Source organism: Epargyreus clarus, unplaced genomic scaffold (genome assembly GCF_041222505.1).
Source record: "Epargyreus clarus isolate Ecla_fem2 unplaced genomic scaffold, WU_Ecla_fem_2.2 ptg000027l, whole genome shotgun sequence".
In the NCBI taxonomy this organism is placed as follows: Eukaryota; Metazoa; Arthropoda; class Insecta; order Lepidoptera; family Hesperiidae; genus Epargyreus; species Epargyreus clarus.
Genome location: NW_027332234.1, coordinates 4,983,221 through 4,999,690, shown reverse-complemented (window position 1 = coordinate 4,999,690; position 16,470 = coordinate 4,983,221). Strand labels below are relative to the sequence as shown.

Genomic DNA, 16,470 nt, shown 5'->3' with positions numbered 1-16,470 from the left:
ATACACACTAACACGAATATACGAACACTCTTATCTAAATCCATGATTTCTATGTTTTTTGGCCTAGAATCGAACCCAGAACCGATTGCGTGTCATACCGGTAAATTGACTGCGCTGCCACGCGAGTCTTAACTATACTTAAAGCAAATGAAATAGTCAGTGCTAAAACGGGGTAAAAGTGACGGTTTAGTACATAAATTGTTTGAGATTTCGTAAAAGTCTAAAAATAATGAGAAGAATGTAATAAAGAGTGGAATTATTTAACGAGTAGCGAATAGAGTGTGTTGATATAAAAATATTTCGTAAGTTAAACATTTTCAGTGATTGTATGAATTATTCATTTTCAGAAACGATTTTTGTATTTCTACTAGTATCCTTAGAAGTTCAAAGAACTTGTACTCGTAATAATATTCTTAATTCTACACATATTAATTACGTTTCTACGATTTCATTAGGCCTTCCATTGGAGGGTCTGAACGGGACAGTAATGGTTTGACTACGACGACAGTCGGGACCATTTACTTCGACTACAAATACCTCAACCATTAATGGGTAACTTTTAAAAGCAAACTTAAGTAAAAGTAACGAACATCGATTCAAAAACGGGTCATAATAAATTAAAGTTAACGAAAGAACTTCCAAATTTAAAGGTTCAAACTTCCCGAGGTCGTCTTATGAACAAAAGCTAAGAAAACAAGTCGGAGTAGAATTTGGAGCGAGAAATGCGATTGTGTCGGTATGCGTGGACTGGTGGGCGCATGAATGATGCGGGCTTGTTCCACTTGGTAACAGAACGTCGTGTTACTGTTCCATTACTGAGCATGGGTTGCTCTCAGAATGAGAAGCGTTAGGCTGTAGTCCACCGTGGCCAAGTGTGTATTGGTAGACTCTGATAACATAACTGTGATAACATTTTTATGTCAGGTATGCAGGTTCCCTTTCGATGTGTTCCTTTACAGTTAAAGCAAGGGATAATTAATTTCTAATACGCACAAGGGATTCAAGCGCCGGATCCCTCACTTCAATCACTAGGCTATCATAGTTGTAATAGAACATATACAAATTTATAGTACTAGTACCTTTTATAATTAATCAATTGATCCTCTTCATACATTTTATTATGTCAGCTTTATCATTGAATTGTAATTGAAACATTTATCAAGCCTAAGTGGAGTTAACCTATGCGCAGGAGTGAGTTTGTTGACTGATCTGTCACTAAACAGGTTATGATGTAATGAAATGGCCATATTCACTGACTTGCTTCACCGAGAAAGGATGAACTTCAATCACATAAATAATACAGTTGGACATAGCGACAAAAAAATATTAAAGTAACTTTAAAGCATCGATAGACAAAATTTGGATTAATTGTCAATATTCACTACTTTCTATTTGGCAATCAACAGTATCCTGTTACATAGGAACCGCCATATAAAAGGCGATGAAATACGACTTGAAGGTTTTGCTTGAAGGCGTTTGTTACATAAGAAGCCAGATTGATACTAACGCTTAACTATTTCCCCATTGAATTCGGGACTCGCTACTCGCCGCGGTGTAAACAAGTTCCTTATAAAGAACGACAGATCTAGCTATTACCTGGCGATGTAAGTATAGTTTATCTTCATATTTACGATGTTTTAATAGGCCGTTGAGTTCTGAAGATGTTCTTACCTATCTTGTGGGTGTAATATAATGGGTGAAATATGCTACCTTTTTGATTTCCACTTGGATGACTCGCGGGATTTTAAAGTATTTTAAAAATACCAAGGACATTTTGTATGATTTACGAGGTTCTATTTACGCCCTTCCTTGCTACCTTATTTCACCCCTACGGTAGTATAATTATAGTAGTGTCATTTAAAAAAAAAGACAGACGTTAATTTCATTTATTTGAAGGGACTTATAAACATTTTCTCTTTTGCGAAATGAAACACTAACATAATTGGTAGTTCTAAAATAAAATAAACATGTCTTAGTTTATATTTTCTATTTCGCTCTAATATCCGTGTAGAGAGAAAACATTCTAAAATATTTTTGCAATACGATAAATGTAGCCAATATAAATTAAGTGTAGGTACTAACCGCTAACTAACAACATACCTACAACATGTTTTATTATACAAGTCATAATGTACAAGAAAGAGAACGATAATAAGCCATCGGCAGTTACTAATTAAATTAAGAAACTTTTTGCAAGTAAGCGGGACGAGAACGATTCTTAAAACGCCGACGGGTTACAAAATTCAATCAAGGCATTGTACCGGCCGCCATTCACCCGTCCTCTTCAAAAACTGGCAACACTACTGACAGGTGTGTTCCCGTCGTGCCCCTTTTTTCAACGTCCGTTCCGTATCAAAATTCCCAACGAAACGGCAAAACTGCCGTAAAAACTACAAGGCAACTCGCATTCTTCATACCCGGCATAAGGTCTACAGTCCAACGATGGATCACCTAAATGGTACAAGAGTAACAATGAATGGATCATTTCCCTTACATCTTGCAACGGTTAAACCGTCAACCCATTGGAAAATACGTTCAAAGCGGCTCAATTTACGTTGCAGATTTGTATGCAGTGCCCAACGTATCGTATATCGATAATTGTGTTAAGTTTGGTTTTAATTTATTTTGGGATACGAAATCAGAGCCTGTTATTACTTTAGACTCGCTTAATGGGATACAAGGCTTTACACTGACTTTTCGTGCGTACATAATCAATTTGTTGGCAGTTTGCGAAATTTGATTTTATCTTCAGTTTGGACATAGAGGTCATTTGTTTTAATTTGCTTAGCAGTTTTTTGGTAATATACCGATGTCTTTTTATCTCGAAATTTTATGTTTTCGACTATCATTACGTCCACATCCTTTGAAACAAGTTTAATACATTCGATGTTTTGGAACTTTGCTGGTTTTGGTTTTTGTTTGAAAATTGTTCGTTCAGAAATAATATGGGATGTATTTTAACAAAATTTTACTAATAAATCAATAAGTACTTAGCAAGAAGTCGAGTTGAGTCGTACGAAATGGTAACATGGATTTCGATGTATAATTTTAATTATATACGGATGAATGGTGGTATATTTTTTATAATTTTTTCCTGTATAGATCGATTTACCCGAATCGCATGTAGATGATGACAAAATTGCATAAACGATAACGTTACCTGTTGCCATTAGGAATCATCCACACATCACTTTACAAGAAAAACATTTTGAATCATCAAGTCCTCTAAACTATCCGTAAACATTAATTTCGAATGACGTTTGGGTTTGAATTTCGACGTTATTTTTCCCGATGGCACAGATAAGCCTGGCCTAATCCGGGTGATGAATTGATATGTGGGGGTGTCACTCGATCCTGTACAGACAAACACATTTGCCGAAAACGTTTGATGACACAAGAAATGACGTAGGTTTTACGCAGCTATAAATATTGTAGTTATTCTAAAAGGTAGTATATTAGTCAGAAAATTTTATTTGATAAAAATGATTGTCCAGATCTTATACGTATAGAAAAATAAAAAAAAACAGAAAGCAGCGTATTTCGAGTTTTCATGTAAACCCAGAAAACGACAGGTGTACCTAATAATTATAACGGCCAATAATGTTAATATTTCGGCAATAAGAACATGCTTAAGCGTTACCTGAATGGTAAAAGATTTTTTTCCAATTTAGTTTCCAAGAATGCTTTCCACACAAAGTTACGTATTTCCATTATAGTTGCCGTGTACTGTCTATTGTGTCCTGTTAAGTTTTGCTTTGATAAAAATGATAGATGGCTTTTAGAAGTAAAGTAGATTAAAACTTTACAGTTCAATTTATTCGCGGATGACGGAATACAGCTCCCAAGTACGATGGCCTTTCGTGGAGATAGATTTCAGAAGTTTGCCGTACTTATGAGCTGAAATGCCAAGTTGCCAATTAAGTGTATTTTGGCTATAATCTTGCAACGTTTCATGAGTTCGGTCTAAGAATTTGTATACCTATCTTGTTTGCTTCATGTCTGAAATTTTGTTAGCGATCTGTAAATCTTTTTAATTATACGAGTATTTTAAGTTTTGCTTTACTTTTTAATTCTTTTTTTTATGATGAATATGTAAATTCAAGTTTCTTTAGTGTGAATAAATTGTTATAGACACTGACTCTCGTGTATCAGTCTGGTATTGATACGCATATATTAATGGCTATTCGTATTATTGTAATAAATTTTATTGTATAAACCATTAAACGTTTTATTCATATTAGGGTTTATCACGTATAGATGCCATATTGAATAGATTCACGTGATAATCGTCAATCTATCCATTTTTTGCCTATCAAAGATCAAAATTTTACAAATTGTAATAGGTAGGCACATTTCGAGCTTCGGAAAGCAGAACTTTCCATAGATTGATTATAATTATCAATAATAACGGACATTAAAAACTACGCTCATAGATATTTATGTAATTCTTATCGGCATTCAATTTTACAAACAAAAAAGTATTGGCTCGGAGAATATTCAATTACAACCCGTGTGGGAGGACTGAAACAACATTTGCATTTTGGAACAAAAATATTGGACGTATTTGATCGATCTGTATCTCGCATGAGTCAAATGAAACGAGTCATCGATTCATAAAAATAAACTATGAATGCTATCAGAGATAGAATATATCAATAAATATTATGGATGTAATCGTCTTGTGAGATGGAACACTGGCATTAGAGGTAACTCGCTATAGATATGCACTTTGTTTTTTGTTTGATAATATTCTTGCGGCATGAGATCATACGAATAAATAGAATAGAGGTCGTGCTGAACTGCGTGTATTTATGTCTTTATTATTCTTCTAGGTATATTCCACAAAGCAAAGGATGTTTAAGTTAGTCTAAGTGAGGCGGTGCAATTGTGTCCGTGACGTCTTATTACGTTTGATCCTATTTCTGCTCAGAGGCAAGTGAAAGATAAAAGTAAATGGTCAAATAGGATGTCAAAAACAACACAAGTTCAGTGAGTTAATAAAACAATACGCTTAACTGGTTTGATTGTATTGCTAAATAAACGAAGAAACTTCAAGATTCAATCTGGACGTTTCCATTGAGAAGGGGTGAAACGAAAGCAAATTGAATATAAATTTATCACTACGCAAATAAAAGTATTCTATACAGTCACGAACTTACTCCTAAAGACATCCCAGGAGCGTTAAATTATTATTCAGGCTCTCCCGTATATATTTTATTCAAAGCATTCCATTTCATCAGCATTAAGTACCTGTTATTTTTGGATGAATTGATACCGTTGAGAGCCAGGTAATGTATTTGTTCGCAAATTTATAATGTCAAAGTTGTTATTTTTATGTGTTCATAATGTTAGAGAAACGCTAAGAAAACATCCATTTATTTTGTAGCGAACATAGTACTAACACGATATCAAATAGATAAAAAAGTAAAATATTCGATATTAATGTTTGTCTGAATACAAATCTTTGCGAATTCCTTGACTATATCAGCAACATGATGTCTACACACTTAGAAGAATCGTATGACTAATCCTTCGGACTAATCTGATTTTGTTTTGCCGTTTGCAATTTTATTTCAGCGAACTGTTTGATTATTTGAATTCAATGAGCTGACGAGACCAAAGTATCTGGAGAGCGTCGTTCTCAGCAGTCCATTAACCCACCGCATTATTTTCAAGTGATAAACGATTTACGATAGCGGAGCATGTCGAATCGAAAACAAGGCCGTTTTGGACGAGTGGCGTGCCCCGAATAGTGTTAATTACGGAATCATTCCCGCTTTGCCACGGAACCTCCGTGCCGGTCATTAACGGTGCTATGAAAGATTAGAGGCATGCGCTAATGCAGCTGTTGCACGCATATGCATCTAGCAGGCAACATGTGTTGTACTTCGCAATTATAGTAGAGCACGTATGTAAAGGTTCACGCAATATATGTTTGTTTTTAACTTTAGTTACTTAGTATTTCTGGTCACCTCTGTCACTTTTTCGTTAATGGAATTACCACACATTTTAACTTACGATGGTTACTAAGTTACCTTTACCTACCTGCATTCTATGACATTAAAAACATGTAACTGAATGTGTCTACGATTATGTTACCCACTCGAATTAACTATAAACGTTCGTCGAAAGTACAGCTACCGACATTTCTCTTAATCTGTAAAAAATAATCTTACCTTATCGCATCAAGATCTGTTAGAAATTCTTCACTTCTGAACATTTTTTCTCTCGAAAGTGAGCGACAAAAGTCAGCAATTGCAATGCGGGCAATCAAGATTTCTTTCCGGCGTTAGATCGTTGTCAGTATTTCCATTTGCGATTAAAATAAAGGTTTTGCATTTGACGGAAGCTGGCACTTAGTAAATTAAAAGAAACTTAGGTACTTATAAAAACAACGATAAAACATACCTTTCCGAGGCATTCCAACTTAGTCCCCAGGGGTCGCGGAGCATCTGTAGCCGATCTCAGGAATCTGGGCAGTAGTAGCTACTTACCATCAGGTGGATCGCATGCTCGTCTGCTTATTATTGAAAATTACTATATTATTAAAAAAATGTTCTTTATTTGTTTGTTATATCGTAAACATTAAAATCACTCGATATTTCACGCAAAGGGCTATCATCGATGTTGTTGAATCAAGTTTAAATGGACCATTTCATGAACGATTTATTAACGGGAGTGGATTTTTGGTAAACAAATTGGTTTAGAAATCCTAACATTACTATGTGGGTCAGATTCCACGTTTCGATCCATGAAGCAACAGCAATTGCTCTTCTTTCTTCTAAGTGCTATAAATATTTGTCCAAATATTTATACATGAACAAAAATGTTAAGTGGATTTTTTAGGTTTTCCTTATTTTTTCTTTAGACTGTACGATTCTCACGGTAGCTTCGTTTGACATGATATTTTATCTTAATGTTAATCTTTAAGAATGTTTTAATTTATTCCTACGTCGCTAACAGTAATCATAAATACATTTGCATTTCTAAACTCTAAACTCAGATTTATAAAAAACTGTTTAATTTGGCTTTCAAATTTGCTGCATTTACAATGTAGCCATTTTTTGTTCAAACCGCAATTGTTCTGAGTTTAATGCAAAAACGGAATGCTTTTAAAAAGCCAATTCTTCTATCTGAGAGCTTGCTATGAAGTTTTGTTGACGTTTTTGTGTACGCTCATGCTCAGTGGGCAGGAATGTTCACGGTCCGCGGCACCTTTCGTAACAGTCTTCTGAGCTATTGCGAATGTTTTTGTGTTGATACTAGGTATTACATCGGGTTACGCCTGCATTTCTGCTGTTCCATTTATAGTACTGTCTTTATTAGCCTTATCTTTTAAGTATGTGTTATATGTATGTAAGATACTTATGTCTTCATATTCTTCTTAAATACGTAAAATAAACTTTTTATAAATCTCTTAACCGTTTTGATGGCTGATCTACTTCTGAAAGAGTATCAAATTGTCTATAATTTTTTAAGTGAGCGGAAAGACGTACTTTCTATTTAATCTATGTAGTGAAAAGAGATGCGCAAACGCACGTTTTGTTACGATTTTTATACTAGTGCAGATTTAATGGATTCGTAACGGACAGAGCATAGATCGATCTGGTTTTTCTAATTCACTGCCGGTGTTTTGTTCCAATTTACGTTTACGTGACGACATGTACTCTGCGGCGTTTCTGTTAAAGATACAGTTATTAAACCCATGTTTATTAGTTGCATTTTCATGTGCTGTCTTATCTAGTGCTACATCTGCAAGTTTATTTTATTTACACGAATATTCACCGTTAATATAAAGTATTCACTCGAATTAAAAGTTAGTTAGATATGCCTGTGCTTGTGATACACTTGTTTTTAATCTTTAACACTTTTCCAAGGAAATTATGTTACTTAAAAAGTATGAGCCCATCATACATGCACCACCATATTTCTAAAATATTAAAAGAAAAATGTTTTCGACTGCCTTCTGTGTCATGGCGTTAACCAGATCAATACTATTAGGAAGGTGGTAGAACCCTTTGTGGTTCGACTCCGGCGGCACCACCGCCACACCTATTTCTACCTAATAACAGCAGTGTTAGGCGCTGCTGTGTTCCGGTTTGAAGGGTGAGGTCAGGGAGACAGACTTTTCTGAGGCGTTCCAGCTTAGTCCTCAGGGTTAGTGGCGCATCTGTGGTATGTGGTATCTCAGGTAGGAATATCTAATCCTATCTGGGGTTGATTACAGATGTCCATGGGCGGCAGTAACCACTTACCATCAGGTGGACTGCATGCTCGTCTGCTACTCCTATATTATAAAAAAAAAACTATGAAATGATTAAGTAAGGTTTTACTTACTGATTATTTCAAAGACATTATTGCTTGGACCATATAACATCAGCTGATGTTAGCTATGATTATAAACAACAATTATGTTATTACTTTAGTACGTTGATTTGTACCAGTAGAACGGAAACATAAATAAAGTTAGCGAAACTAATGGCGCTTAGAATAAATTATGAGATATGAATATTTATCTGTGTGAGGTAGCGAGGTGGAAATGGCGTTAGAGTAATGAAGCTCATCAGGGCTTAAAACTCTTCAGTTGTGGGGATTTACTACCCATTGCTTTAATTAAAATTAATTTTGATACATGTTACCACGACGTAACCTAGTTGAAGGCCTGATAGTGGATTTGGAAATAGACATATTGGGTTACTCACTCGTATGTTCGTCTACCATACCCCATCAGATCAGCGTGATGGTAGTTTACACCAAAATAATGGAATGGAAGAAACCCCCAGCGGTGTGATATAATTAGGGTTGCAGCCATAACAATACATACGATATACAAGATTTGCGGAGCTTAATTAAAACAATCATGCTGTCACTATCCGAATAAGTTGCGATGCGCTTGACAAGTCACTTTAAAAGCTTCTAGTTATTTTGTAATACTTTTTGAAAATGCATTTAAATGGCATAGGAATTTCTTGTATCATAATTTGTGCTAAATATTGTTTGGCAAATTAACGATCGAATAACTCAAATCTGTCTTACGCTTTAGACTGAAAATGTTAACCAGTAGGTACTTGGTCTTTCTTATAAATAAAGATTGAATTCCAGCATGAATTGAATAAGCTGTTCCATTATGGACTGGTGGAGGAAAGTTAACACAATCTAAGTAACTGTACACAATGGTATGACCGAGCGTGCGTATTTGTATCAAGGAGTGTCCAAGGCGATTGCGCTGCACTTTGCGTAAGCATCGCGCTCCCAGAGGAATTGAGTTAATACAGATTGCGACACGACTCTACGGAGTTGCATACACTTAGGCTAAGTAGGTTTAAGTATTGCAGTAATAAATATTCAGTAGGACCCTTCTGATTGCTGTGGGACCACCGCTGCACCTGTTTCTCATCAAACACATACGTGTGGTTCATTTGAGGAATATGGCAATACGTCACAAGATATTCAAACTTTAATTTATACCATCAGATGAACACTATACTCCCTCAATTAAAGAAATAGCTGTATAACGTATTACTTTACCCACTCTAATCTATACTCACTCCAATTTCCTTCCTCGGTGTCAATTGATGGGACGGACGTTGGTGTCAATACTTCGATCGGTGATTTATTGCAGTCATAATGACTATGATTTATCTATCCGCATATTGAACCAACGTTTTGTTCTCAACTGTATAGTCAAGTTTGGCTACAATAAGAGATACTCACATAGAGATATATGCTTCAAATGTACGCTAATTAAACTTGTAATGCTAAATGAATTCTTCCAAAACGGCAGCAAATGTTCACAACTCCTGTACCAAATCCCCACCTATTAGTTTCTCACGATCGTTTATCAAAATATTCCTTCCATAAAAGCATAGTAGCATGACTGCGAGACTAGCGTGCTTTATTGTTCATAGTAAACCTGTTCCACTTTTCAGCAATTTAGCTACCAACAAGCGATTTGTGTCACGTTAAAGGCCCAGCCAAACTGTCGAACGGATCAATTTCGTGGATCTTTCGAACGAATTCGCAATTCCGAGAAGCGGTATTGGAATGTCACGTCGTGATCACAGGTGCACGGGTGTTGCTCTCTAAGTTCATTCTCGCTGTTGTATTTTTGATTTAAAATCTAGGGTTTAGGTTTATTTACAGAATGATTGCGGAGTGTCATGTAATATGATGGTAGAGTTGAGAAGTCGGAGTCGAACCACAATGGGTTTTATTCCATTTATGGTGGTGGAATCCTTTTGTATGTCTGCCTAACATTAGCAGTCTTACATGCGACGGTTTTTTGGTTTAAAGGGTGTAATACTTACGCGAGGCGTTCCAACTTAGTCCTTAGGGTTAGCAAAGCCCCGTAAGCCCACCTAAATATATTGTTCTTAAACGAATTAAATAAGAAACCATTTAAGAGAATTTACGAGAACTTTAATAATACCGATCATTTATTGCTTCAGTTATTATTTTTATTCAACTCCAGCTATTATACGTTATTAGTTTTAGAACGTGATGATCTTTTTATGCTGCAATATGTAATAATGCCGTAACACAATACAATAACCCCATATAAGTACAGCTAAGTGTAAACTCTGCGTGACAAGATCAAATACCCCTTACCTTGTTTTATGCTGCAAGAAAAACGGCTTACATAACTATTTCCTTTGAATCACCCGTCACTTCATTGTTTCTGGTTCGAGGGAATCCTATTCTTATAAACAGTTCTCATAGTTATCATCTTACTAATGTGAATCTAATACGGATGTGTATTTTATTGTTGTCGCATAATTAAGCTGAAACCTTGACACGAAACGTAAGATGTTTTTATGTTGTATGGAATCTTTTAACTCCTGATAACTGTTAATTAGTAACTGTTTTTTCTGTCCCATTGACGGTCATAGGTTTTCTACCAGTGAGAAGGGTTTAGGTAGCTTATCACGTTGACCAAGTGCGGATTGGTAGACTACATATTTCAGATTTTTTTCTTTAAATAAATTTTACTATGCAGATTTACTCATGTTTCCTTCATTCTTCTGTTAAATTACTCGTGCATTTTTGATTGAGAAAGAAAGTGCTTAATCTTAACAATTGATTTGAAAGAAAAAATCTCCCTGGCGCGATAAATCAAATGAACATCAATTTAATCAATAACATCAATAAAATAAAATGAAATTATATTAAATAACAAAAATGCGCCCTTTCTTATCCAACCTAACATTTCGTATACAATATTATATTTACCTATTATTCTGTGCATCCGTTGTAAGACTCCAAAGTGAGTCAAAACCCATAATGCCAAACATTTAAATGGCAACTTTAACTAAGTTCACTAGTTTCAGTTCAGTGTTTAAATCGAATTGGCCTGTTGTGAATTGTGGAGCTTGCATTCAAATACCTAAATGAATATACTGGATATGCAAATGCTGAAGTTGGGTTCAATTTGACGGTTTTATTTTGCCAATACGAATACATCGAAAAGTAACCCGAACGTCATGTGATCAACTGCAGAATTATTATACACTTCTATTTTTGGCTTATAACAGTATTTTTAGTTTTTGGGTTGAAAAGAGTAAGGGTACATGTATTGTAGGTACATGAAACTTACAAAGGGTATAAGACATTCCAACTCAGTCTTCAGGCGAATCAACGGTTTTGTTATCCATTTAAGGTAGACATTCTTTCTGCTTAAAGTTGATTACACATATATTTTTGTATTTATAGTAGTGCCCATAGTATCCTACAGTAGCCCACATCATAGATCGCATGTCTATATCGTAACTGCTAAAGGTTACCATTAGCTAATAGAAGGCTACTGTTAGATGTAGAAAAAGAGAGCTTCTATATAAGCTTATGTTAAATATTTTTTCAATAACACATTGTTTCTCATCCATTGATTTATATGATTTAATCACGAATTCTTAGGACACCCACGAGAAAATAGGTGATTGAAGGCACATAAAATTACTTAAATAACGTAACTGACATTTTTAAACAAATACTCCAATTAAGTGCAGTAGTTAATGTTTACAACAGCAACATATTGCGCCAAATTAGATCGTTACAAACTTAACTAGTTATTTCCTCTGTACTTAATTAAATGCCCTTCAACCCGAGTTAGTATGCCATTAGGGCGTTGGATTCAAGGGTGAATTATTATCGCTTAACAATTATTTGGAAACATTTAACGACTGTTAAATAAAGTTAATGAGATATAAATCTCATTAACTTTAACTAATAAATAATTATTAGTCTCGATACAATTTTGTTAATTATAGTGATATACTAGTGGTATCAGGTTCGCCATTTCACAGTACAATTCCTGCATTGTTCCTTTGCTATTTTCTTTTTAATTGTGTGAGCTCATGTAGAAATGCTGATCTATTTCGATTGGGTTACAGTCGTATAAAAAAAGCCTTTCAGAAATCCTACCTCTGAGATAGTTAAAGTCAAACATGTTGACTGTTGGTCATGAATTTTCCAAAATTCCGGAAACCCTAGAGTGTACTGCATCAAGCTGTGCCAAAAATTAGTAGTTAGTAGATCTGTGCCGGATATTTTTAAACAGCCCATAACGTCTCATCTTCTTCCCAATTTTGAATGACTTCTACAAATTATGTACCAACGTATTAAGATTCTTAAGCTACCATCCATCAGAATAATAAGAGCGTAGTAAAATTCGTAGCAAGCAAACTTTCAACTGGATCTCGTCTTCAACTTCTTCGAGTCCCCCGACTTTCAACAAGGAAGTTTCAGAATTCACACGAGCATTAAATATTGAAATGCATAACATAACGCAATTCTAGTTCACGGGAAATATGTATGTTGCTGCGATACGAATTTTTGAGATTTATTTTACGGAAGAGCTGGTTGTGTGCACTGTTTTGTATTTGGCTTGGTATAAGGTTGTATTTTAGTCTTTGCAGATAACAAAGGAAAAATCGAAATCATTGGAACTTAGTTTTAAGATAAGAATTTCTCTGAATTATTTAGTACTATCTAAATAACAAGTACATAATCACATAGAGTCAGAACAAAAATCAGAAATCATCATTTAGACATTTGATTTACCAGGGGTCGAACCCGGACTTCTTCACATCGGTATTGTAACCGTTCAGCTACGTGGTTTGTCAGTAAGTTGTTTTGTTTAAACAGTTATGATTGCAAAAAAAAATTAAAATGAATGACGTAGACTTACCTACTTCTATGTATTTTAAACCAATAATCGTTAGAACACAATAACATTTCCAGCAAATTTAACTAAAACAGCCGTTTTAAGCGATCTCTGTTCGATACCTATAGACAAGGAACACCGTAACCAATCAACAATCGCTCTAAACTATAGTTTAATCAGCAGCACTAATTAAATCGTTGTTTCGTGTAAACGCACCGTGAGAATTTTCGAAAATTGGGTGTCGGTAACGGGTGGAGTTTTTATAGGGAATTCAATTAAGGAGTTACTAACCGGTGTAAGACTTCAGTTATGTTTAAAGGGCGTAATGAACAAGACAAATTGATGATTCCGCATTACATCTCAGTTCTTAAAGGTATCGAAGCGTTTATAGTCGACCTCGGGTTGAATTCCAATACGGTCTATACGGTTTTATATACGGTCAGTTTCATATTTATGTGTCGTAAAGACTACACATTTTTAGTAGAAGAAATGCAACAAGCAGTTCTACGGCGGCTGACGTATCTACATATGAGGCGACCATATTAGTCCTCAAGGGTGGCAACACATGTAATGATGATATAATGTTCGGCTTTAGTTAGAAGGGTAGATGTTTTATAGGTACAGACAGACATAATGTCCATGGGCCATAGTGACCACATATCCTCCGATCTATTGTAAGCTTGTTTGCTGCTCAATTTAATTAAAACAGCCATCGTTGCAAGAACTTACATAACCATAAATAACAATAAAATATCTTGTAAATCTAGGATTACACGGCTTACGAGAACGGCATGGGAACCTAATCATTTAGTGCTAAAGATGTATTGTACAGGTTTCTTAGTATCGAAATTATCTTGTTTCGCAATCTGGTGCCGTATTCACACTTGCACAATTGCGATTGCGAAACGTAAACGTTGTAGGGTGGCAACGGTGAAGGACGGAAGCGGACATGTCCAATTTAATACTTTAGAGATGACCCAAATGGCATTGTTAGTGTATTGAGAACACGCTCATATCTATATAGGAATGTGTAGATATTATCCATCAAATCTAAATGGTTCCGTTTTCGATCACTGGTATTTTATAAGACTATACTAGTAAGTTAGCATCGTCAATAACAAACAGGTGTTATATATCGATACCTTAATTCGCTAATCAGCCAACTCCACTTTTTGTCAAAATGTTTTTTTTTTATTTATTTTGATAGTAAATGGCGTTGAACGAAATCAAAATGAAGAAAAAAAAACACTTTGACAAAAAGTGGAGTTGGCTGATTTGAGAATTAAGGTATCGATATGTTTAATTGCTTATTTTTAACTTTTGTCATTGAAACCCTTAACAAAAATCTACTATAAGAATAGTTACTATCGTGTAACTTTTGTATTACGTATCTTCATGTATATTATTGGATAGGATAAAACCAACGTAGGTATTTTAGAGTGCACCCAATTCTGTGTCTCAAATTCTTATTAAATTAAACTGACTGGACTTTTACAAAACAGGACTAAGTAAAGTCGTATAAATGGTAACCCTTTAGTTGGAACGTAGGCGCTTCGGTTTTGTGGTGAGATTATCGTGATTTTAACGATTAGGCAGATTGCACATGTTTGTATTCGCCTTATTGAACGAATATCTATGAAATCTATGTAATGAAATGGCCTATTAGCTAATAACTACCTACTACCGGGTGCTTCATGAATTTATAGCAATTACCTATTTACTTTGTAAATCGAACTTACCTATGGTATCCTTTAAAAAGTGTCTATTTTAAAATCTTAACTTTTTAAAAACATCATCTATACGTCCATAGACTTTTTCATCTCCAATTTCGTCGAGAAAATCATTCCATATTTGGTGTCTTTTGAAAATTTGTTCCTATCTGCAGCCTATTTATGAAGAATACATAAAGATAATTTAAGAATACCAAAGTATTTTTAAACTGTCCGTATTTCCTCATCTTCGATCGTAATTTCGAGAAATGAATTCCTCCTACCAGCTTAAACTAACACGAAAGAATGGGCCCGTGTTTCAAAACCTGTGTACAAAGAATAATGACGCCCACACGGTGAATTTGTGAGGCAAAAACAATCCAATGCTAATGCCAAGACACGATAGAATACGCAATCCATTACCGGACCGCATCCTTGATGGATAGACCGTATCGTGAGGCCTGGCTATAAATCAGGCCTGGACACGTTGACACTTGGCAATGGATCTGGATACATACTTTTATGCGGGAAACTTGGTAGTACTTTATACATAAGGGCGAGAATAACGATGGTCAAATTATATTCACCCAAACTCGATGGGGTTACGGTGGGGTATACAAAGTTACATACGTTGTGACTATTCATAAAGTAAACTGAAGAACAGTAATAAAATTAATTAAAAGTTGTTAGTCCTTTATACGAGTATAGCCTTACCTAATACATAAGGAAGGTAACATACAACCGACATGTAGCTCATACGACTGTCGTTAGCGACTGCTAACGGCATTCGTTGATGACGGCTGTCGCTCCCCATGACTTAATGTGTGTATATTAATTAAAATACTAAACGAGCACGCTGTCCGCCTGGTGGAAAATGATCACTTTCATCCGTACATCTGTAATCAACTTTATATAGAACATGGGATCTGAAGCGGATTGTAGAATTTCTTGACTCCTTGCCACTTGTGTGGTGGTTGGAACTAATATGGTCATCTTATATTTTGCAGCAGTTCATACGAATTGCATTATCCCCTATTATCCCCTAAACTTAACAATGGATATGAAAACCACTGCGCGTACAGCCAGCAAATACATCTGGAGTAGTAAAGTTATTAACTAACGATTTTATTCTAATTCCTTATATAATGTATACAAATAAATAAAATTGATCACATGCAGGTAATGTGTTGAAAGTAAAAACGCTACTTATAAGAAAACATGTTTTTGGCCTGTCAGTGTGTCTGTTTGTACAGGCTAATCTCTGAAACGGCTAAACTGACTTCACCGAATGTTTTATGGAATAACTTATGCAACTATTATTAAAAAATAATAACATTGAGCGCAAAAAAAAAGAATGTACCATGTTATCTCTTGAGCATTTACATTTTTAAACGCGGATGAAACGGCGTGGCATGGCTTCTTATTAATAAATGAACAGTCTTCATGTAGTTATACTCAAAAGTAAATTACTTTTGGGAAGATTACATCTTAATAACATAAAAGATTAATTCAGTGCTTCCATTGAGATTTTTCAACGCTGATTTAATAAAATGAATTCAAATCAAGTTCTAGTCATTAACATCTCACTTCCGTTACAACAAT

At 35.1% G+C, this 16,470-nt stretch overlaps 1 protein-coding gene across 1 annotated transcript in view; it reads left to right on the top strand.

The window, feature by feature from the left end:
- Window positions 1-16,470, top strand: part of LOC140753682 (MOXD1 homolog 1) — a 108,867-nt gene that overhangs the window by 40,918 nt on the left and 51,479 nt on the right. The gene's annotated exons all lie outside the window — the stretch shown is intronic.